A 23,673-nucleotide genomic window follows, 5' to 3' on the forward strand; every position below is an offset into this window, starting at 1 on the left:
GATCGGCAACCCTGTGATTGGTCGGCGAAGATGTCGAAGGAGCGCGCGCAGTATCTCACGGCAGCAGAGCAAGAACTCTTGATTGAGGGATTTCAGGAGTTTCAGAGTTTAATTAAAACGCAGGGGAACACTGCAAAGGCTGCAAAAGCAAGGAGAGAGGGCTGGCAGAAAGTTGCTGACAAATTAAACTCGTAAGTGATCCATGATATTACATTATATCATGTGATATTATTTTATTCCACATTATATTATATTACATCATATCCTCTTTCACATTAGAGCCACAACAGGACCCACTAGAACATGGGAAAAAGTAAAAGTGAAATATAAGAATATTCTACAGAATGGTAATATTTATCACTTATATTGCTTTTAGTCTATGACAAGAGACCCTGAAATAATCTGTTTGTTTGTTTATAACAGCAACCAAGAAAAGGGCAGAGCAAATAAAGACAGGTGGTGGTCCTGCACCCCCTCGTCACAACCCTTTTTGTACTGTGACATTTATTGACATTGTGGGTTTTTTTGTGTGTAGTTTGACATAACACTCCATCACTTTTACCTGTTCCCATGCAAGGGGTGACTGAAGCATGCACAGTAAGTCGGGAGTAAGTATATACAGTACAGTAAGTATATATATATATATATATATATATATATACTTACTGTATATATATATACACATAGAGAGAGAGAGAGAGAGAGAGAGAGAGAGAGAGAGAGAGAGAGTAAATAATACCCTCACGGGAGAATCGATATCTCTCTATGAGCACACCGTCGCGCCGAGCTAAAGGATCCCGTCTATCCCGCAATCCTGCGACAGACTTCCCAAATCCACCTTCGCTTTTTTAGCCGTGGTCTGTCATCTTGATTGCACGTAGTAATTTACTATTACTACTCTAAAATATGAATTACATCTGACATGATCTACTACATGTAATAGAATGATTAATAGTACATTTCCCTTTTTTTCGGAAATGATCTGTATGTATCTGTATGAAATCAATAAAAGAATCAAATACATTATCTTTAGTTACATTGATAATATTTATTTTTTGTAAAACAGTGGTGAAATATCGCTCTTGCTTTCATATAACTGCAGCGGACATACCTGAGAGGCCGCGATCTAATCCTGTTTACATAAAGTAAACCTGCTCCCGAGCAGGTTTACGCTTACGGATCTGTTGCTATGACAGCAAGTCCCAGATGAGCTTCGGAGAACCGAACGATCCAAGATCACGCGAAACCGTCAACATTCAAATCCGGCTAACTTACTTAGCGAGGTACGAAGAACAGGCCCCAGGTGTGTCTGGACGACTCCCCCTTACCATAACACAGGCCATAAATACCAGAAAATGCAACTCTTCATTTTCCTTTTCAATTAGTATTTCTAAAGACTCCTAAATTCATTCTTGAGTATTGTAAGAATTCGTAAGCAATGCAAATAAAGTGTTTAGTGACAGAAGTAACTTGAAAAAATATACAAAATGCAAAGAGTTGATAAAAATAAAAATATGGGTGAATATACACAAGGAGAACAGACAGAGTGATAAATGATAAGGTGGAGACTATATGCACCAGTGACTGGACACAGATGACAACAACTGTAAAAGGTGAAAACAATCGTTAACAACCATTAACACCTTCAACAGCTCCACCCTCATTAGTGTCACCTGTAGTTGTGACACTAATGAGGGTGGAGCAGAAATACCATAAAAGAGGGAAACAAAGGAAACAGACAAACATAGAGACTTCTTACATAAACAACACAGTGTCACACTAACAGAATAACTAAAATAAGTATGTGAATGATCATGATCACAATTATCTGGCTAATATATTGATCTGAACAACAAAAAATCAGTTTGTTTGTTTTTTTAGATTTTATTTCTGAAACTAACAGAACGCAATGCAATAACAGGCTCTGAGTTATTTGTTAGGTGGCTAAAATCAACTTCAACATCCTGCTGTTTTCTAACAGGTTATATTCCCAGTGTCCAATCATAAATATTTTAGCGGCTGCAGATTTTTAGTATTATAGAATTCATATCACAGAAGCTTAAAACTGTTCAAATTGCTCTCAAGGGCACGGATGCTTGATTTCACAAGGCTGAAGGTTTGAAAGTAATAATTTTAAGCAGCAGCGGCTGCGGGCATAGGCAAATGTTTGGAGGGCCCGGGGTAGCTACTGCAGAGTGCACAACAGCTGCAGGAAATAAATGAATGGATGAGAAATCTGAAGTTATAGGTGCAGATTGTAGAGCCAATTCCTCTCTACATGCAACTAGCTCATGAGCTTTCTCTTCCTTGCACCAGTTTTGAGAAGATGGGCAAACACGTGTTTGTTGATTTGTTGGCAGACCAGCACTCATTTTCTAAAGTACAGGAAAACAGGTTTTAACTGTTTTGGTTAAACACATTCTAAATTACAGTATCACGGCCCTGGGTCGGTGACCCAATGTTTTTGATTTTTGTATTTTTAATATTCTTGTTCCCCGGTCGGTCGTGTCTTATGTCACTCCTGTCTATGTGCTCCATGTTCTCTTTGTTTAGTGTCAAGTCCGCATCTTCCTGTTTTACTTTGATAGTCCGTTGTCTAATGTCAGTGTGTCTAGTTTTGCTTCGTCCTGGTCTCGTCATGTTGATTGATTAATTCCTCCGTTTACGTGTTTTGCGTTCGGTTCCTACATCCTGCCTGCCTCACGTCAGTACCATGACATACAGAAACATTTTAGTTTAGAATGTCTTTGTGAACAAGAAATGGGAAAAAATTCACTGAAGGAAAAGCACAAAGATTTTTCATGTTTAGTTTTTTTTTTCATGTAAATTGATAATGCAAAATGTATTTCAAGATGTTTTTTAACCAGATGTATATCTATGCGAACAAATAAGAAAAAAATAACACAATAACACACTAGAAAGTAGCTGCTACCTCAGCTTACCCTGGTTGTTGCGACCCATATGGTGAAAGTTACTCAGGGGCCTGGGTGAATAATAATGAGGCCTAATTTCCAGAAATCTAAAAAAAAAAATGGCTTATTCATTTTATAACCCTCTATAAATGCATTTCTTCTTGAATTTGCAGAATCTAAGTTCTAATGACTAGTTATGTTTGCATTTTATCACTAATGTTCACAGGAAAACATACAAAGTGAGCAGTGGTGATCGACTGAGCTAGGAGGTGAATAAAGACATGAGAGAACAGCAAAACAATAGTGGTGACTTATAGGAAGAAGACAGAAAATTGTGTAGACGTATTCCCTTTCAATTTTTTGGACAGTTGTGTAACTGAAACTGGGTCCAGCTGCACTCTGTGGACTATTTCTATAAAGAGTGCGTGGAGCTTATTTAAGTGATTTATTTCTTAGTTCTCAGGATTCGATTTGTTTTTCCAGAAATGTCCCAGTTTTTAATAAGCTAAACTATTTTCAATACAACCCAAAGTTCTCCAAGCATATCCATGTATTATTTGTTTTGTTAACTGCAGTTGCAGTTTTTTTCCAAGTGTGATTTGCTCAACCAGACCCATTTTTATTTAATACGTGTAATGAAATTTTCACAAAGAGCATTTGTGTTGCACAAAGACGTGATATAGGATGGTACTTTTTGTTTTTCTGTAACTATTTAAAAAATGGACAGAAATGTCCCTCTATGTGTTAAAGTCAAAGTGTTTCCCTGGATGAGCCAGAATTGCTCTTTATTTTTTTTATTCTGATACAATATGAGATATGTGACATGTTATAGGATGAGCATGCATGGTTGAAAGTGAACCAGGTTACTAGTTTAGTGATGATATGACAGCTGATAGAAGAAACAGGATGCATTGTGCACAGGGTTGTACTCTGTTTAGATTCACCAAAAATGCTGCAAAACTGATCAGATTTACAGAGAAAATGGATAAGGGGATAGATCATGCTTTCAATGAGGTTTCAAGGCTTTTCATCCAGATGTTAAAAAATTATTGTTATTTTGTTAAAATTGTAAAATGTTACAATTCTTGATGAAAATGCACAACCCCCCAAAAAATTGTCAAACATGAGTTTAGCAAATGAGATTCACACACCGAATTCACACCATGATATTCTTTTTCATCATTCTAACCATGTAATTGTTTTACTGCAAAGACACAAAGTTAACTCCTTGCTTCCTTTGTTTTCATTCCCCTTTTGTGAACAAAGGCATTCTAAAAATAACCGACCTGTCATAAAAATTGTTTTACCTCCTCACACTATGTCTAAATATTCAACCTGTTCATTCTGAAATGTTTACATCCCATCCTCAAAACAAAAATGGTCCAAATCAGAAGATTCACAAAAAGCCATTGAAGCTCAGGGAACAGTTCTCACAGAGCTCAGAACCTGGAGGGCCAAGCAGAGGAGTCCAGGAAGAAACACTTCAGGGGGCCGACCCAGAGGTCGACGGCACTTGAGTTCTACCCACAGTTCTGGAGGCCAACCATGGAGCCAGCGGCGGCGATGAAACAGTGCCGCGTGGAAAACGGCAGCAATACCATTCAGTAGGCCACCCATGACGGCAAAGATCAGCAGCTGACAGCGGTGTGGTGCTGGACGTGGATGAACCAGAAGACTCATTGGTAGCATGGTGGACATCGGGCACGCAGGACCAGATGGTGGCGTGGCAGCCACAGGCGATGGAGCACAAGTGCCGGAGCAGACCGGACAGTAGTCACTCCCACCCGAGGAGTAGGTACGGGTGCAGGAGGAAGCTGGTTCACGACTGTCCTCACCCTGTAATCCAAGACAGACACTGGCAATGGCTGGGCGTCTGCTGTAACGACCCGAGTAACAGGTATGGGTGCAGGGACTACCAGATCCTCAGCCGGCCTGAGAACCGGAGTAGGGGCCAACTGGACCCCCGCCCCTCACCTGGGAAACTGATATGGGTGCAGGAGAAAGCTGGACCGCAGTTGCCCTGTGAACAGGAGCACAGAGAGGCAGAGGAAAAGGCTCAGAAGCAGTCACTAAAGCAGAAGAAATTGCAAAGCCACACCCAGTCTTTTCAGATGCAGCATGGAGAGCTGCAGAAACTGTGTCTAAGAAAACTGGCTCAAAAACATGGTGAAAGGATCCAAACAGAGGAGGCCATGGAACACTAAACTGGACCTGATCAGCCAGCTCTAAAACACCTAGTCTTTTAGCCAGTTTAGCAAGGGGGGATACTACAGACGTTTCTGTAGTTTTACATATATTTTTTTTTTAACTTAAACCCAAAAACATGTCCTAACATTTTTTTTTTACTGTATTGGCTTTTTATTCTCTCTCTCTCTCTCTCTCTCTCTCTCTCTCTCTCTGTCTCTCTCTGTCTCTCTCTCTCTCTCTCTCTCTCTCTCTCTCTCTCTGTCTCTCTCTGTCTCTCTCTCTCTCTCCATGATTAAACAACAAAAAAAATAACTTGCTATTGAAATTTCACTTATCAGTGCTGGGGCATATTTATCCCTCTCAAATTTTCTTCCAATATATATTAGAAAATCAGTTCGGTTTAAATGCTCAATTTGTTTTTCCACAAGTTAACAGGACTTCATGATCATGATGAATAGGTCAGATAAATCTTCAAATTAAATAAAATAATAATACAGCATTGTGCAGGATTTTCACCAAGCAGGACAATAACTACAAAGACCTAAAATAAATTCATGTCCAAAGATGAATTGAGTGAATAAAAGACACCCCCTGCCCCCAAGAAACCCGCCCCCCAAACACACACACACACACACACACACACACACACACACACACACACACACACACACACACACACACACACACACACTCGTAGCACTACCTTGGGATGGGAGTCCATCAGCAGCATCTACCTTCATGTTGATCCTCCAGGTGAGTGAGTAGAGTTGAGTGTGTGTGTGATCAGAGGTGAAGCTGCTTCCTGGTTGTTGATGTTTGTTTCTAAAGATGTTGTTGATGAGACTTTGTAGAAAGCAGCTGGTCTGAGTGATGTGATCAGAGTGCAGTAGATAATGTCTGACAGCAGTTTGAAGAGGAAATGGATTCTGTTCTGTTCTTCACTCATCACCTACCTGACAGCTGACACCTCACACCTGTTTCTCACCTGCAGCTCAGACAGGAGGACACAGAGACGATGGATTATATGAACTGACATTTGGACTGGGAGTTGCTCTGTCACTTTGCCTTGTGATTGCTGTTGTTGGGCTTTGCACAAACAAATGTCGACTGTCCGGAAACACTATTCCACCTCGTCAGACTCCACAACAGAGCTACTGTATGAGTTGGATGATCTGAGGACAGGCTGTAGACATCAAACATCCAGAGTTTGATTCATTTCATTTCTCTGATTATCATCATGTTGACACTCAGAGTGTTTGCCTGCATGTGCTGTTGTTCCTGGAATTTACTGACACAAATTAAACTGTTACAAACACGTATGAAGTCATTCATAATCTCTGAATCTGTGAGTGTTTTTGTATTTTTAGCATCAGGATCAGCAGCTGCTTGTAAACTCGTCTTACTCTGTGAGGTTTGAACCACACAAACTCAGATTTATATGAAACTAAAGATTCATGTACATGCAAACAGATATTTATCTCCTGATCAAGAACTACACAGTTATCTAAATATTTTTTACGTATTTATCTTTTCATGCAGAGACACTAACATGCAAAAAATGTAAAGTTCTTAATCATGTGTAGCTTCTCTTCAACTTTTTTAACGTTAATAAAGATCTGCATGTAAACCTATTGAAAGCCTTTTTTCAGTCCTGTTTGATGTACAAAGCTGAAAATTATTTTTATTGGTATTGGAATAATAAATAAAACTGAAGTTTTTCAAAGTGACTTTGAACAGGTTAAGTGATGCCTTAGATTATTTTATGGTGTCAATAATGATCCAGCTAAAGAAACAGAAGCAAACAGGCTGCTAGTGACAAAGTGTCTAAAGTTAAAATTTTAAATGTCTTTTTTGCTCAGCTGTTTAACTCAGCTCAACTCAAAAACAGACAGACCTGCAGAAAGGCCAGGGAACTGTTGTTCAAAACCACTTTAAAATGACAAAGTCTGGCTCACTGCAAGGGAAATATAAAGAAATGAGCCGTGGTCCAACAGTTCTGGTTTTAGCCTCAGGGAGTGTATGAGTCTGAGCTCAGAGCGGCGCACTCTCTCTGAGCTTTTCTCTTTTTATAAAGTTAAATTAAAAATACAAGTCCAGGGAGGAGGAGAGAATTTGTAACCATAAGTGATCCAGACTGACCTTTAAGAGCAGGAAACTGTCTGTAATCCATCTGAACTGAAGCAGATGTCAGGTCCAAGTAAAAAACAACAGCAGCGAGTGAAGGACATGGAAGCTGAGGTGCTTAGTACTGTAAAAGGCTGATAACCTCCAATCACACAGAGGCCCTCCTGTTTCACAGAGACCTGAAACTTTCACAGGGAACTCATCAAAGTATATTTTAGATAGTGTGTGTGTGTGTGTATGATACTCCACTGGGTGGCGTATCATAGAATGTATTCATGTTTCTATTTAAATTTTCTGAGTGTTGTTAACTCAGATGAGTTGGTAGAAAGCACCCGGATCTGAGTGATCTAATGTCTGACACCTGACAGCTGACACCTCACTCATGTCTCTGACAGAAAAGGATGGTGAAGTGACAGTTTTTGTTTTTTTGTGATCAATCTTTTAACTGATCAATGCGTAAACACTGAACATATAAATCAGTGACCCTGACAAAGGTTACTGGTTATTAATGAAGATTGTATAAAAGAAAATGATAAGTTAAAGGTTTTATATGTATTAGTTCTACACTTTATTTTGGCTGGCCCTACCTGAGACTGGTTCTCCCTGACATTTCTTCCTGTTAAAAGGGCATTTTCTTCTTCCCACTGTCACCAAGTACTTGCTAATAGGGGAGTGTTCTGATTGTCGACGTTTTCTTCCTGCTATTGTACCTTACAAAAACACCTTGAGGAAACTTTTTTTGTGATTTAGTGCTATATAAACAGAATTATATTGTATAAGCTGCCACCCATGGGCGATTGTGGCTCAAGAGTTGGCAGCTCGTCTTGTAATCGGAAGGTTGCCGGTTTGAGCCCCGGCTTGGACAGTCTCGGTCGTTGTGTCCTTGGGCAAGACACTTCACCCGTTGCCTACTGGTGGTGCTCAGAGGGCCCGGTGGCGCCAGTGTCCGGCAGCCTCGCCTCTGTCAGTGCGCCCCAGGGTGGCTGTGGCTACAATGTAGCTTGCCATCACCAGTGTGTGAATGTGTGAATGACTGGATGTGTAAAGCGCTTTGGTAGTAAAGCGCTTTACAAATACAGGCCATTTACCATTTCTACCCCTAAGGACACGTAGTCTAATGCCTTTACTCTCAGGGCCGTGTCCACTTAATACTACACTGTGTAGTATTATGGCATTTTAGTTTATATAAAGCATAACATTGAGGCACTTCAAATAATTCCATCCATGCCTGGTTCCATCCGTCCCACACAGTGGAAGCAGTCTCAGTTTAGTGGTGATGTTGTAACTATGTTTGGTTAATGCCTCAAATCTGTGGTGTGCAGACAATCACAGACAAAGAATTATTTATCTTTTACGGATTAGGTTTATTATGTGGATATGAACAGAATATGTTCCGGTCATTACACAAAAACAGGCTTTAGTAGCAAAGAAGCTAGCTATATGAATGTCACTTCAAAATTCAAAAGAACAAATCAACTTGTAGCTCTTCTCATTAACAAGGCAGTAATTTAACATACTTGTTTCATATAACAGGCACAAAGATGTTAATACACAAAACTGTGTAAAGTGTTGTGCTCAATAACACCCCTCATACTCATATCTCATGAACAACCAGTTATTCAGCTCTGTCATTTATCTCCTACCTCTGAGAGGGGCTACTGAACTTACACAGACCACAGGTTGTAATAATGTCAGGTTAAATGTATAAATGTTCACATTGTTACATTCAAGGTTAAATCTGAACATATTTAAACAGGATGCCAGGAAACTTTAACAGCCATAGGAAACAAAAACAAACACTGAAGAGTAAAACATGTAAAACTATTGATAAACAAACTGATATAAAAAGTAAATAATAAATAATCTTGACGTGTTTAAACTGAAGAGTCTCCTTCATGGAGGAACAAGTTAAGGCTTCATAGATCAGAGGAGGAAACATGTGACTCTGCAGCTCCATGTAACACATTTCTCTTTGGTTTCATAATAATATCAGATTATTCAGTCACTCAGTTCTAGCTGATAAATGGACCCTGAGCACTTTGTGTTGTGTTTGTGTTGTCAGTCAGTGTCTGTAATTATTGTGTAACATCTAAACATGAGGATCAGTCTGTGAGTCTGACCTTACAAACAGCTGAACCTGAAGATGAAACAAACTCACTGATTCTGATATTGTGACAGAGACAACGCTGAACTCATCACTGTGAACAAACTTTCTTTGTTTGGATGATGAAGTCCTGAATGTTCCACATAGAAATGAGGCAAAAGTGTAAAAAATACTGTTTAAGTACATAAACTCTTCCACTGAGATGAGCGACTAACCTGGAAGCTAAAACAAACTAATAACTAATACTGATGCACACAAAGCAAAACAAACAAACAAAAACAGTAACTTCAAATCACTTAGAGCTGACTGATGTCCTCTGAATGTTTAATAACACTACAGGAAAAAACTCAAATTTCAACCAGCCTGGGATTCAGCAGGTTGATGGTACGGCTCTTGACTCTTTGTTTTTTTTCACATTTTCTGTAGATCAAAAATCCAACAACAGCAGCAACAAGTAGAACAGCAGAAACTGACAGACCAACTTTCAGTCCAACAGATCCATCCTCTGTGTGTCCTCCTGTCTGACCTGCGGGTGAGAAACAGGTGTGAGGTGTCAGCTGTCAGGTAGGTGATGAGTGAAGAACAGAACAGAATCCATTTCCTCTTCAAACTGCTGTCAGACATTATCTACTGCACTCTGATCACATCACTCAGACCAGCTGCTTTCTACAAAGTCTCATCAACAACATCTTTAGAAACAAACATCAACAACCAGGAAGCAGCTTCACCTCTGATCACACACACACTCAACTCTACTCACTCACCTGGAGGATCAACATGAAGGTAGATGATTGTGATGAGCTTCAAACTGGGTCTCTCTGGGTTTGGGTCTCTTTGGGTAACACGACACTCGTATGTTCCAGTGTCATTAATCGTCACATTCTTCAGAATCAGAGACACGTCTCCATCCTTCATCTGTCTGTCCTGCAGATCCACCCGGTTCTTAAAAGATGGATGCTGGCGGTCTATAACAAACTGCTCATCCTTGTACAAAAGCACATATTCATTTCCCAGGTCAGCTCTGCTCCACTTTAAAACACTGATGGGATTATTATTTGGAGCTCGACATGGCAGAGTGACGTCCTGTCCACACTCAGCTGTGATGGTTGTCTGGTCTGAAAGAGGAAACAACACAACAGAGCAGAGAGGTTAAAGGTCAAAGTATAATTTTTAACTTCTACAGCAGCCAATCCCAGTGAGGGGGGCGGATGCACACACACACACACACTGATAATAAGTGGACATAATGTGTGAGAGAAAGCAGCCTCTCATTATAAGACACTGTGAGTCTCTGCATGCTGCCTTTATGGAGCTACAGCTGTTTGTATACACTGAACAAAAAGCTTTGTATCTGTATACTGACTCCTGACACTACAACACATCACACTGACACACACATTACACTTCTTTGTCTCTGTGCTGCAGTTCATTTGAACCCTCCCAGGCCCATGCTGCCATCACACAAGTACTGGGATCATTATTATTAGTTACATTACTTCTGTGTTACTCTATTACATGGCATGAGCTACATCACCACATAATTATCAGTCAGCAAACTTCAGACTAACCAAGAGTTTAGAATTAGTCTTTATCTGATATCCAGATGTGTATCTGATACATACACAGCATATTTCTTTCAGTGTTTAATGCTAACGTCTATTTGAAGTGAGACGCTGGAACTGACTGCAGGTCAGATTTGAAAGAAGCACACTCAGCTTCATACAACAAATGGATTGTTATGAGTAATGGATTGTTACTCATATAACAACCTTCTCCTCGGCTGATCATTCACACACTCACACACATTCATACATCACTGTTATCTCTGCCTCAGTGCTTTCTCAGATTTGCACTCTCTCATCAGCAACAACTCAGGGTTCAGTATACTGAGGAGAAAGATCTTGTCCAAGGAGACTTTAACATGCAGGCTACAGGAGCCAGTGACCTTCATACTGATAAATGAGCCTCTCTGTCTCGTGAGCTACGAATTAGGAATAGCCATGCACCACCCACAGAAAAGAGAAAGATTTGGACATTTATAAAGTCAGCAAAGATGCACAGAAAAGAAGATCAGACACCAGCGAGGGAGGATAAGAAAGACAGACGCAACAACATTGTCATCCCCTATGTAGCCGGTGTACCAGAGAAACTCAGGAGAGTTTTCTCCAAACACGACATCCCAGTGTACTTCAGACCCAGCAACACACTCAGACACAAACTGGTTCACCCGAAAGACAAAACTCCTAAACACAAACTGAACAACGTGGTGTATGCTGTACAGTGCAGCGAGGAATGCCCAGACCTCTACATTGGAGAGACCAAACAGCCACTTCACAAGCGCATGGCACAACATAGAAGAGCCACCTCCACGGGACAAGACTCAGCAGTTCATCTGCATGTAAAGGTCAAAGGTCACTCTTTCGAGGATGCCAACGTTCACATATTGGACAGAGAGGACAGATGGTTCGAAAGAGGAGTGAAAGAGGCCATCTATGTCCACTGTGAGCGACCATCTTTGAACAGAGGCGGTGGTTTATGACACCAACTGTCTGCCATCTATAATCCAGTTTTGAGATCCCTCCCCAGACGCCTTAACACCCACTCACACCCTGGGCCATCTGACCTCAGGAAATCACATGATAGGGTGGGGCCAGGACACAATGAGCTCACCCGAAACTCTGGCTGATTAGGACCCACACCCGCTTTCACACCTTGGCTCATGTGATTAGATAGAGGATCATCAGGGGGTCCTTTGTCCCCCTTGGGAGGGGGGGAACTCCCACAAGGTTTAAATCTGGGACTCTCCACCACTGACCCTTAGAACTGAAGAAGCTTCTCGGATGAGAGGTGAAACGTCTTCAAGCAACTCCAGAAGTCCAGACGGTTTTCTTTCCAAGCTCCTTAGACTACTGATGTTGAACTTTATTTTGTTCATAAGGTTAATTATTAGAGTTGCCAACCGTCCCCTAAAAAACAGAATTGTCTCGTATTCAGAGAAAATATTACACATTTCGTATTGAGGTGAAAAGGAGCACAGTTTGTCCCGGACTTCAGCTACAATGAAAAAGGCACAAAGCTGGAGTTATTGTCTTTGCTGCACAGCTGCCTCTTCTTCTCTCATTCTCTCCTGTTTCTACTTCAATCACAAAACTGATCAATGATCAGCTGATCGTCTTTTCTCCATTGTTTGTTTATCGCCCACTCTGCGCCAGAAAGAGGAAACCAGTGGATGTCGCGTTACACAACAGCAGCACGTTTAAGCTTGATCAGCTGTTGTTAGAATTTATTTAATATTAATTTCTAGTATCAGCTGATGTTTGCTGGAGCCACAGCTGTAAAGCTGCTGGTCATGATGTCAGTTTGGTTATCTGGTGAGAGGGAAACATGCAGATGAAACCAGATGTCCTTACTGAATCATCAGAGCTGAACAGGTGATGGAGAAACAGTTTTTGTGTTGGATGTAAAAAGCACACATGACGCTGTGATGTAGGCTAGAATCATGGCGGTGGTCAACAACGGTCCAGGCGTGGGATTTCTCTCGTGGAAATGTGCACATTATTTCTTCCTTTCTATTGGTAGGTGGCACAGTGCACGTGTGGCAAGTAAGCAAGCTAGAAGACTGGCAATCTTGCTGGGTATCCAGGTACGGAAGCAACACATTAACAAGAGAATTCTGAGTAAAACCAAAGTTACTTTCCCTAGTAACTAGTCAAAGGAGTTTGCAAAGAAAAGCGTCTGGACTTCTTTGAGTTGCTTGAAGACGTTTCACCTCTCATCCGAGAAGCTTCTTCAGTTCTAAGGTCAAATGGCCGAGAGTCCCAGATTTAAACCCAGTGGGAGTATCCCCCCAAGGAGGGACAAAGGACCCCCTGGTGATCCTCTAATCACATGAGCCAAGGTGTGAAAGTGGGTGTGGGACCTAATCAGCCAGGGTTTCGGGTGAGCTCATTGTGAAACCTGGCCCCACCCTATCATGTGATTTCCTGAGGTCAGATGGCCCAGGATGTGAGTGGGCGTTAAGGCTAGTAACTAGTTACTTTGAAAGTAATGAGTAAGTAATGAGTAAGTAAGTAAATAAAACTTTATTTATATAGCACCTTTCAAGATAAAAATCACAAAGTGCTTCACAGAAGCTAAAACCTAAAAATAAAAATCAACCAAAAGCAAGTTTAAAAAGATGATTTTTTTAGCTGTTTTTTAAAAGCGACCACTGAGTCCACAGATCTCAGGCTCAAAGGGAGAGAGTTCCACAATCTGGGGGCCAGAGTTGCAAAAGCTTTGTCGCCTTCTGTTTTCAGCCTTGTGTGTTGGATAGCAAGCAAGCCCTGGTCACATGACCTCAGGGACCTGCTGGGAATGTATGGATGTAAAAGTTCACTTATATATGTTGGTGCTTGTCCATGCAGAGCCCTGAAAGTCAAGGTCAAAACCTTAAACTGGATTCTGAATTTAACAGGGAGCCAGTGCAGCTGGATCAGCAGGGGTGTGACATGGGAAAACTTGGAGGACCTGGTCAGAAGCTTTGCAGCAGCATTCTGAACAACTTGCAGATGCTCCAAAGAGGCTTTACATAAACAAGTAAACAAAGAATTACAATAGTCCAGACGAGATGAAACAAATGCATGAATGACAATTTCTAATTCAGAGCGCGATACAATGGGACTCAGCTTAGCAATGTTTCTCAAGTGATAAAAACAGGAGCTAACCAGAGATTTTACATGGGCATCCAAATTCAGAGCTGAGTCAATACTAACACCAAGGCTCCTGATAAGGTAACTTGAAGTAACTGAGTTACTTTTGATGTAAGTAACTAGTAATGTAACTAAGTTACTAATTTAAAGTAACTTATCCAACACTGATCGGCTGTATTAATGATTAAATGTAGAGAGGTGTATAAACATAGACGGATATTATCTGGAAATTGTATGTTATATTCAGAGAATTCCATATGACACTGAGGATGAGAGAAACAAACTGAAGATTTAAACAGGTTCAGGACCTGGCGTCCACATATGGAGACATCACATTTTGTGTTGTCTAGACCACAACTCTAATTTTTGCTCCTTCAAATGGATTTCAAATGAGCCATATTGTTTAAAGGGGCACACATTTCTGTTTCTCATTCTGTTTTTGTATTTAGGAAAAATGCTGCTGTGTTCAGACACCAAATGAAGAGTTTTGCACATCATTACTCAATAGCAAAGAGAAATTAAAAATCCATGCCATCAAAGAGTTCAGGTCTTGGGAGGTTCACCTGTTTACACACTCAGAAAGTTTCTAATTGATGATAATTGATGATTAATTGGTGATTTGTAAAATAATAATAATAATTGATAGGTTTGTAGCATAAACCTATTCGCTGGAATGTTCGAGACAATTTAATTACACAGCACAAGCAAGACACAAGTAGGCAAAGTTCTTCGTGTTACTCATGCATGAGGAGGCCTGCCTGGAGCCAATTGTCGTTCCACCTACTTGACCTCCGTCAGACTCTCCGCCAGGTTCCCCATAGCACTCCTTTTATTGTGGTTACATGAATATGCATAGGGTCATTAACATATAACATCTTACATAGGTATACATGTGAACAAAGAATACCTTGTCTCTGTGGGTGTGTGTGTGTATGGGGTCAGAGTGTGACCCCATAAATGACTTCCCTAAACCTGATGGTCTGGAAGTCCAGCAGTTCATCTAAACAAAAGGCACTTAGAGTAAAACAGATATACGTGTGTTTGCTATACCATAAATCAATAAGAGCAGCTATAACCTCTCCTCTGACCTTAAGTTGTGTGTGCATGCCAGAGTGCTCTGGGAGGCACACAGAGTCTCCACAGACTACTAAGGATCAAACCTCTACCAACATGACATTGATTATAAAACTCTACCCATATATGAATAGATATTTCTAAGCATAAATGACAATCCACTATATAAACCTGAAAATAATAATAAACAAAGAAATAAAATCAAAACTTTTACATGACAAAAACACTGGAAAAACCTCATCAGGAATAAATGTAAATCTTCATTAACAAACAAGTTGATGAACAAATTTGCCTTTACACAGATTCACTGCAAGAAAAGTTAAATGAAAGAAGTTCAGGATCAGAGGAAGAGAAATATCTGAGTCTGTAACCACACACATCTTTCCTTTTATACAACTTTACTCTGTAAGGTTAAATTTTTCAAATAAAAAAAGAAAAAATAATTAAGTAATGTTAACTTGTGAGATTAGCAAATGTCATTGAGTTGTAGCAGAACAATGAGCCAGATTATTAATTGTCTATAATTCACAGAACTACAAATACACAGTAACAGCTGATCTTTAGTTGTTCATACAAACAGCTGCTGAAGCTAAAACACAAAAACATGCATAGATTCTGAGATTATATCACATACACTTACACATGTTTGTAACAGTTTTGCTTTATGTTCATGAACAGCCTGAAGATGAATAAACTGTAGTTCAGAGTCACTGACACACACTGTTGGTCTGAGTCTGAACATGATCAACATCAGAGAAATGAGAAATAACATCACATTATGGATGATCATGATTGATGATCTTAAGTCTGAAGATGTTGTGCACTCTATTGATCAGCAGGATGCTGTTTTCTGCATCTCCAACAAAAAACAAAAACAACAACAAGAACTGCAGAAACAGTGACAGCCCACTTGACAGATTCACCTGTCTGACCTGCAGGTGAGAAACAGGTGTGAAGTTCAGCTGTCAGGTAGGTGATGAGTGAAGAACAGAACAGAATCCATTTCCTTGTCTAGTAGATTAGGTCAAATAATCTGCAATGCTCTAGCATCTTTAACTTCAGCAGATTAGAATCAAGTATGAAAACATTTATACATTTTGTTGTGGAGTCTGACGAGGTTGAGTATTGTTTTGGGGTTTCATATAAATGACTTGTTTGAGAAAGCAGCACAGCTGAATGAAAGGCATGCTTAGTGGACTGTATCAAGTGTGTTACATAATGGTGGGATTATTGTTGATTATATTCCATTTTAATGTTATGTCATCAATATGAGGCATTTTACATCATTTGGCTTTCAGTTAAATGTGTATATATTTTTTTTTGATTGTCTTTGGAGAGAAAAAAAATCTCATATTTCACAGCTGAGGGTCAGAGGTTAGAGTTATTCTCCTCTTCAGTAGGACTCAGAGCTCAGAGGGTTAAAGGATTGCTGACTGAATCTATATGAAAATAATTTTTAGAGAAGAATTATTAACGTGTGAACCAGGCTGATAGCTGGTTGTGATGTGGCTGCAGGCTGTCTGTTTTCTCAGTCTCTTTTTGCCATTTTCCCTGTGTACACAGACTACAGGCTGGTGCCAATTTGGGAATCTCCAGCTAATTGGAGGGAGGAGGATTTAACTGGACCAAGCAGAAGTGAGGACGCCCTTTTAAACAGAGACTCACCTGTGGTTAATAGTGGCTCTCTCATCATTGCTAAAGATTTTTTGGCACATGTGTTGAGCTCCCCTGGAGCATTTCATTTGTTTGAGTAAGGTTTGTGGTGTGAATGAGAAGACTAAATAAGTCTGGGGGACCCTGTACATTTCCACTTGTAGGATGTTTTCTGTTAAAAACACTCATTTCGAAACACATTTTTCTTTGTTGTTTTCCTCCCAGCTAAGTTCTGGTTTTGTCTTTTTGTTTTTTTCTTTTGTACAACTTAACGGTTCATTTTTCCACGACATTGTTGTATGGCTCTGAGCCACTGTTTGTTCGTTTTTTAAACAAACAAACAGGATTCACTTTCACAGACTCACAACCACCAGCTTCACCCCTCCCTCCCCTCCAGCTGTAGGCTTTAACATTGAGTTTCCCCACACATGTTTACAGACGAGTTAGAGAGCAAGAGAAGAAGAGACTGATTCATAAATATCTTTGTTTCTGCTCTAACCTTACCCAAACAATGCTGCTCTACAACTCTACACTACCAGCCACAAAGACAACAGCTGGAGAAACATCTGTCTACCTCTGACAACCACCAGCTCATCCATACAACAAACACACATCAACAACCAGGAAGCAGCTTCACCTCTGATCACACACACACTCAACTCTACTCACTCACCTGGAGGAACAACATGCAGGTCGACACTTGTGATGAGACTTAAACCTTCTCTCTGTCTCATCACACATCACTTGTATGTTCCAGTGTCAGTAATCGTCACATTCTTCAGAATCAAAGACACCTCTCCATCCTTCATCTGTCTGTCCTGCAGATCCACACGTTTCTTAAAAGATTCATGCTGGTTTTCTAAAACAAAGCGACCATCCCTGTACAAAAGAACATATTCATCTCCCAGGTCAGCTCTGCTCCACTTTACATTGTCGATGTTGTTTGGAGCTCGACATGTCAGAGTGACGTTCCGTCCAGAATCAGCTGAGATGTTTTTCTGGTCTGAAAGAGGAAAGAAGACAGAGCAGAGAGGTTAAAGGTCAAAATTATGATGAGAATGATTTACTTAATTATTCTGTTTATTTCCTTTGATATTTGAGCATGACCGTAAAATCTTTCTAACATGGAAACATAATTCATGTTTGTCCCTCTGGAGTCATTCATTTGAAAAATTCAATTGCCAACTTGAATTTTCAAATTGGTCACCATTTTCCAAGATAGCTAACACTTCTATACAGGAAACAACTGATCTAATATACAGGGTGGGCCATTTATATGGATACACCGTAATAACATGGGAATGGTTGGTGGTATTAAAGTCCTGTTTGTGGCACATTAGTATATGTGAGGGGGCAAACTCCTCAAGATGGGTGGTGACCATGGTGACCATTTAGAAGTCGGCCATCTTGGATGCAACTTTTGTTTTTTCAATAGGAAGAGGGCCATGTGACACATCAAACTTATTGGTAATGTCACAAGAAAAACAATGGTGTGCTTGGAATGAGGACGGGCTCTAACTGATAATGAACATAACTACAGGCTTGGAGGTCCTAAAAGTCAGGTATAAAAGGAACGGTTTGGGGGTTTAGAACACATTTTGTGTAATTATAACAAGATGTGATTTATGACCCTGTTACATAAACACACAGTTGATAAGTCTGGTTCTTTGTGAATGGTGGTTGATTGTCTCAGGGACACGGTGTTGTATTCAGCACGGCTGAGCGCACTTTGTATTTTGTACTGTTCTTTTAAACCGTGGCCACTGGAAACACTTTGGAGAGCTTCTGTGGATTTCACCCCCTCTTCTTAAAGTTTCTGCAGTCAGGTTTATTTGTTGCCTGTTTCTCTCTTACAGCACTTTCATTGTTCCCCCCGACACCGACTCCCCTCTGTGCTGCCTTATTTAGATGATGGGGGTGTTGGTGTATGCAGATAGTATGCAGATTGCTGCAGCAACCACGAGTCTGTTCATTTAGAGCAGGGGTGTTGAACTCCAGGCCTCGAGGGCCGGTGTCCTGCAAGTTCGACACCCTTGATTTAGAGTAAGGCTGTGTCCCAATCCAGCGACCGCACGCTTTGTTGTGTGCATTTGGAGACCGATTACGTCACAGAGACGTGACGACAGCTGTCCCAATTCGAAGTGTACTCCAAATGAGGTCGACAAATGCGCTGTCGCTACACGATCCGTACCGGAAACCCGATCGGTGCGCAAATCTTACATCACTTCCTCTCTTTGCCAACATTGTGACATTCAATATATTTGTATATTGTATATACGGTTAGCGCCCAGTTAGCGCCTAGCATTTCTCAACAGCTCTGCCTCCTTTTCGACTGCCCGGGACATTTAAACAATGGATAATCCGTATACAAACAAATTTATGCTTTTCTCCTCAACAGAGAGCTTCCCCTGGTTGAACAAAAGCTCCGTAAAATAATAAGAATGGTGCCTAATTACAGACTTAATAATACTGACTTAGTAATATCTCACGTGTAGATTCATCAGTCAGATGAAGTGTTTACTGACAATTGACAGTGATAGCGGACATCATCATCACTATTCCAATCAATCCTCTCCTCACAGACAAGCATAAACACACTCGACTCTCGCTAAGTCAAATTTAACACGCATTTGAAATGACGCTAATTCAGTTTATAATAGGGTTCATTCGTTCGGTCAGCAGGTGGCGGTACCCTCGTACACTGGGGAGTAAACTGCCATTAAACGAACAGAAGAAGAAGAAAACATCTGCACATGCGCGTTACAGATTGGGTAGACCCGATTTATACGGTTAGACTTTAGCTGTGTCCCAAAACGTCGGCTGCATCCTCCGGAGGCCGCATTTGAAGGCCGATTACGTCACAGCCCGGCGACGAAGGCTGTCCCAAGTCGTCGACTCCTTCAAATGCAGCCGACAAATGCGTCCTTCATTTCCCCAAATTTGAAGGATGGGTTGGGTGTGTCCTTCGTGGCCCACCATATCCCAGAATTCATAGCGCGGTCCAGCCAAATTTCAGCTGCCAACAATGGCGGCCGCTACTAAGTTTTAAAATTAGTCTTATTAATCTTTCTGGGTCAGAAAATAAACTTTTAACATATTTTCAGGCGAGAAAGTGGCGGTGTAAATTTCAAATATCTGCTTGGTTTATCAAGACATCACATATTTGCAAAAGTGCGCCGACGTTTTCGGAGACGTCTGTTACCCACCCGCTCGATAGCAAACCGGGGGGTTCAATGGTCGCTCGAGCTGGCGAGAGCAGCGGACTCCCGGCTTCATCGTTTTCAGACCCCCGCTCTTTCGCTACTCATGTTAAACATTTTTAAGTTATCACTCGGATAACTTAAAAATGTAATTGTTTGCCTTATTTCGGTGTTTTATTTGTTCGTGAGTAAATCGGGTTGGCTGAGATCAAAGTTATTAGATTATTAGATTAAATAAAACTTTATTAATCCATCGGGTGGGTTCCTCCGGGATTTTCACACAGCTGAATTAAAGTCAAAAAGAAAACTGATTAAACAGAAGTGTGAGACGGTCGAGAATTTACGCCAGTGTCCTGTTATATTTTAGATAGCAAGGAGCAGACGGCCGAGTTTATTAAACTCCACCGAGACAGCGGTGACGCAAATCTGAAGGCTAGACCGTCCCATTTCACAGCCTCGCACTTCCGGCCTTCTCAGTCTTCGAAGGACCCGGCCCACGTAGACCGCGAAGGCCGGGTCCTCCGAAGGATGCAGCCGACGTTTTGGGACACAGCTTTTGAACATTTGCAGTAAGGATCGGGGAGTCCTGATCCGTAACGATTGTTTTATTTTTAGTTTTTGTCTTCATTATATTTTAATGTTTCATTATTGCAAAAATTTTAAGAGATACTTAACATCTTAACAGATACTCTGACCCGTAACTATCGTAAAATGCTTCGACCGGAAGTAAAAGCCTTTCACACATGCGTGGTACCGATCTGGTTTCCGGTACGGATCGGGTAGTGACATGCGCCAATCATTTCCCCACATTTGAAGTTTGGTCCGGTGTAGACTTCGTGGTCCCATATATACCACAATTCATAGCGTGGCGGTGGTTGGATAGTTTTGGCGAAAAAAACACTGGATGGCTGATGCGGGGTGGCCAAAGAGTAAACTTTCAAAAGTACTGAATATTATGTCACTTATTTATGTGTGAATGTTTAATAATGAAAAACATTAAAACATTACTGTTGGCCACATGTCGGCAAAGTCATGTGACATTAGTGATGTTTGTACTAACTTGGTTTTAAAGCCTTTGCTTTAAAAAATATGGCGCTCAATAGTTGACCTTAATCTTACAGAGAATGTGATGATTTTGTGGATAATTAAAGTCAGTCATATATCCACAAACACAAACTCAGCAGTGTGTGAGGAAGAGGAGGAGGAAGAGCCAGCAGCAGCTGACAGATGGCGAGAATAGACAGACTGTTCCCTGTTTGTGAAGGACTGCTAGGAAAGTTTAACATAACTAATTGTCTGTCCTGAATCAGTCTTATTAGGTAATGTTCAAATAATGTTATCATTCCAGTGTTTTCAGTGTGGGAGAAAGTACTCAGGGCCTTCAAGTTACACACTATGAAAGGCAGCAACAAGTTTAATGTTCAGAAACCTAAAGTATGTATCAGCAGCAGAATGGAGCTAAAATAAATGTTTGTTTCAGTTCTATGAAGCTTTGAGTATTTTGGATTAGTAGCACTGCTGTGTTTGTTGCATCATATTGCTGTAATTGTTTATATGCTTTATATATTCTGAGGTAAGTTGATCTATAGTGTTACATCATATTTTATAAGGATGTTGTGTTTGTATAGTTTCTGCCCAGTTTGACCCATTTAGCAGAAGTCAGCCTGTTTAAGGCTCTGATATCTATTCTGTATGACTTAAAGCAGTTATGACATGGTCTGATTTTCTCACCCAATAAAGGGATATTTCATATATCAGTCTGATCTTCATTCTATCAGAAACAGTTTTCACAGCTCGTACATTTTCTTTTTACACATATATACAGGGAGTGCAGAATTATTAGGCAAATGAGTATTTTGTCCACATCATCCTCTTCATGCATGTTGTCTTACTCCAAGCTGTATAGGCTCGAAAGCCTACTACCAATTAAGCATATTAGGTGATGTGCATCTCTGTAATGAGAAGGGGTGTGGTCTAATGACATCAACACCCTATATCAGGTGTGCATAATTATTAGGCAACTTCCTTTCCTTTGGCAAAATGGGTCAAAAGAAGGACTTGACAGGCTCAGAAAAGTCAAAAATAGTGAGATATCTTGCAGAGGGATGCAGCAGTCTTAAAATTGCAAAGCTTCTGAAGCGTGATCATCGAACAATCAAGCGTTTCATTCAAAATAGTCAACAGGGTCGCAAGAAGCGTGTGGAAAAACCAAGGCGCAAAATAACTGCCCATGAACTGAGAAAAGTCAAGCGTGCAGCTGCCAAGATGCCACTTGCCACCAGTTTGGCCATATTTCAGAGCTGCAACATCACTGGAGTGCCCAAAAGCACAAGGTGTGCAATACTCAGAGACATGGCCAAGGTAAGAAAGGCTGAAAGACGACCACCACTGAACAAGACACACAAGCTGAAACGTCAAGACTGGGCCAAGAAATATCTCAAGACTGATTTTTCTAAGGTTTTATGGACTGATGAAATGAGAGTGAGTCTTGATGGGCCAGATGGATGGGCCCGTGGCTGGATTGGTAAAGGGCAGAGAGCTCCAGTCCGACTCAGACGCCAGCAAGGTGGAGGTGGAGTACTGGTTTGGGCTGGCATCATCAAAGATGAGCTTGTGGGGCCTTTTCGGGTTGAGGATGGAGTCAAGCTCAACTCCCAGTCCTACTGCCAGTTTCTGGAAGACACCTTCTTCAAGCAGTGTTACAGTATGAAGTCTGCATCCTTCAAGAAAAACATGATTTTCATGCAGGACAATGCTCCATCACACGCGTCCAAGTACTCCACAGCGTGGCTGGCAAGAAAGGGTATAAAAGAAGAAAAACTAATGACATGGCCTCCTTGTTCACCTGATCTGAACCCCATTGAGAACCTGTGGTCCATCATCAAATGTGAGATTTACAAGGAGGGAAAACAGTACACCTCTCTGAACAGTGTCTGGGAGGCTGTGGTTGCTGCTGCACGCAATGTTGATGGTGAACAGATCGAAACACTGACAGAATCCATGGATGGCAGGCTTTTGAGTGTCCTTGCAAAGAAAGGTGGCTATATTGGTCGCTGATTTGTTTTTGTTTTCTTTTTGAATGTCAGAAATGTATATTTGTGAATGTGGAGATGTTATATTGGTTTCACTGGTAAAAATAAATAATTGAAATGGGTATATATTTGTTTTTTGTTAAGTTGCCTAATAATTATGCACAGTAATAGTCACCTGCACACACAGATATCCCCCTAAAATAGCTAAAACTAAAAACAAACTAAAAACTACTTCCAAAAACATTCAGCTTTGATATTAATGAGTTTTTTGGGTTCATTGAGAACATGGTTGTTGTTCAATAATAAAATTATTCCTCAAAAATACAACTTGCCTAATAATTCTGCACTCCCTGTATAAGCATTGAGCCAAATTTAGTAATGCCAACATATTGAAGGAACAACATTTGTCTCTTATATATAATACATCTATATATACACTGTCAGAGATACTTGTGTTTGAGTGAAGATTTAAGGTGATAGGACATATAAATAAATGCAACTTGAATCTTTACTGAAGCTCAGTATTTGACAAGGAGTTCAAGCTTATATTATGATTTATCACAGCAGTAACTAATATTGGCATTAAGTAAGCATGGGGGGAGGCGTTGGATTCGGGAGAGGGAGAGTGATAGTGAGGACATATCAGTATCAGTGTACATGTTTCGTGCATGTGTGTGTGTGTGTATCCCGTGTTCA

This window comes from Oreochromis niloticus, linkage group LG3 (genome assembly GCF_001858045.2).
Source record: "Oreochromis niloticus isolate F11D_XX linkage group LG3, O_niloticus_UMD_NMBU, whole genome shotgun sequence".
In the NCBI taxonomy this organism is placed as follows: Eukaryota; Metazoa; Chordata; class Actinopteri; order Cichliformes; family Cichlidae; genus Oreochromis; species Oreochromis niloticus.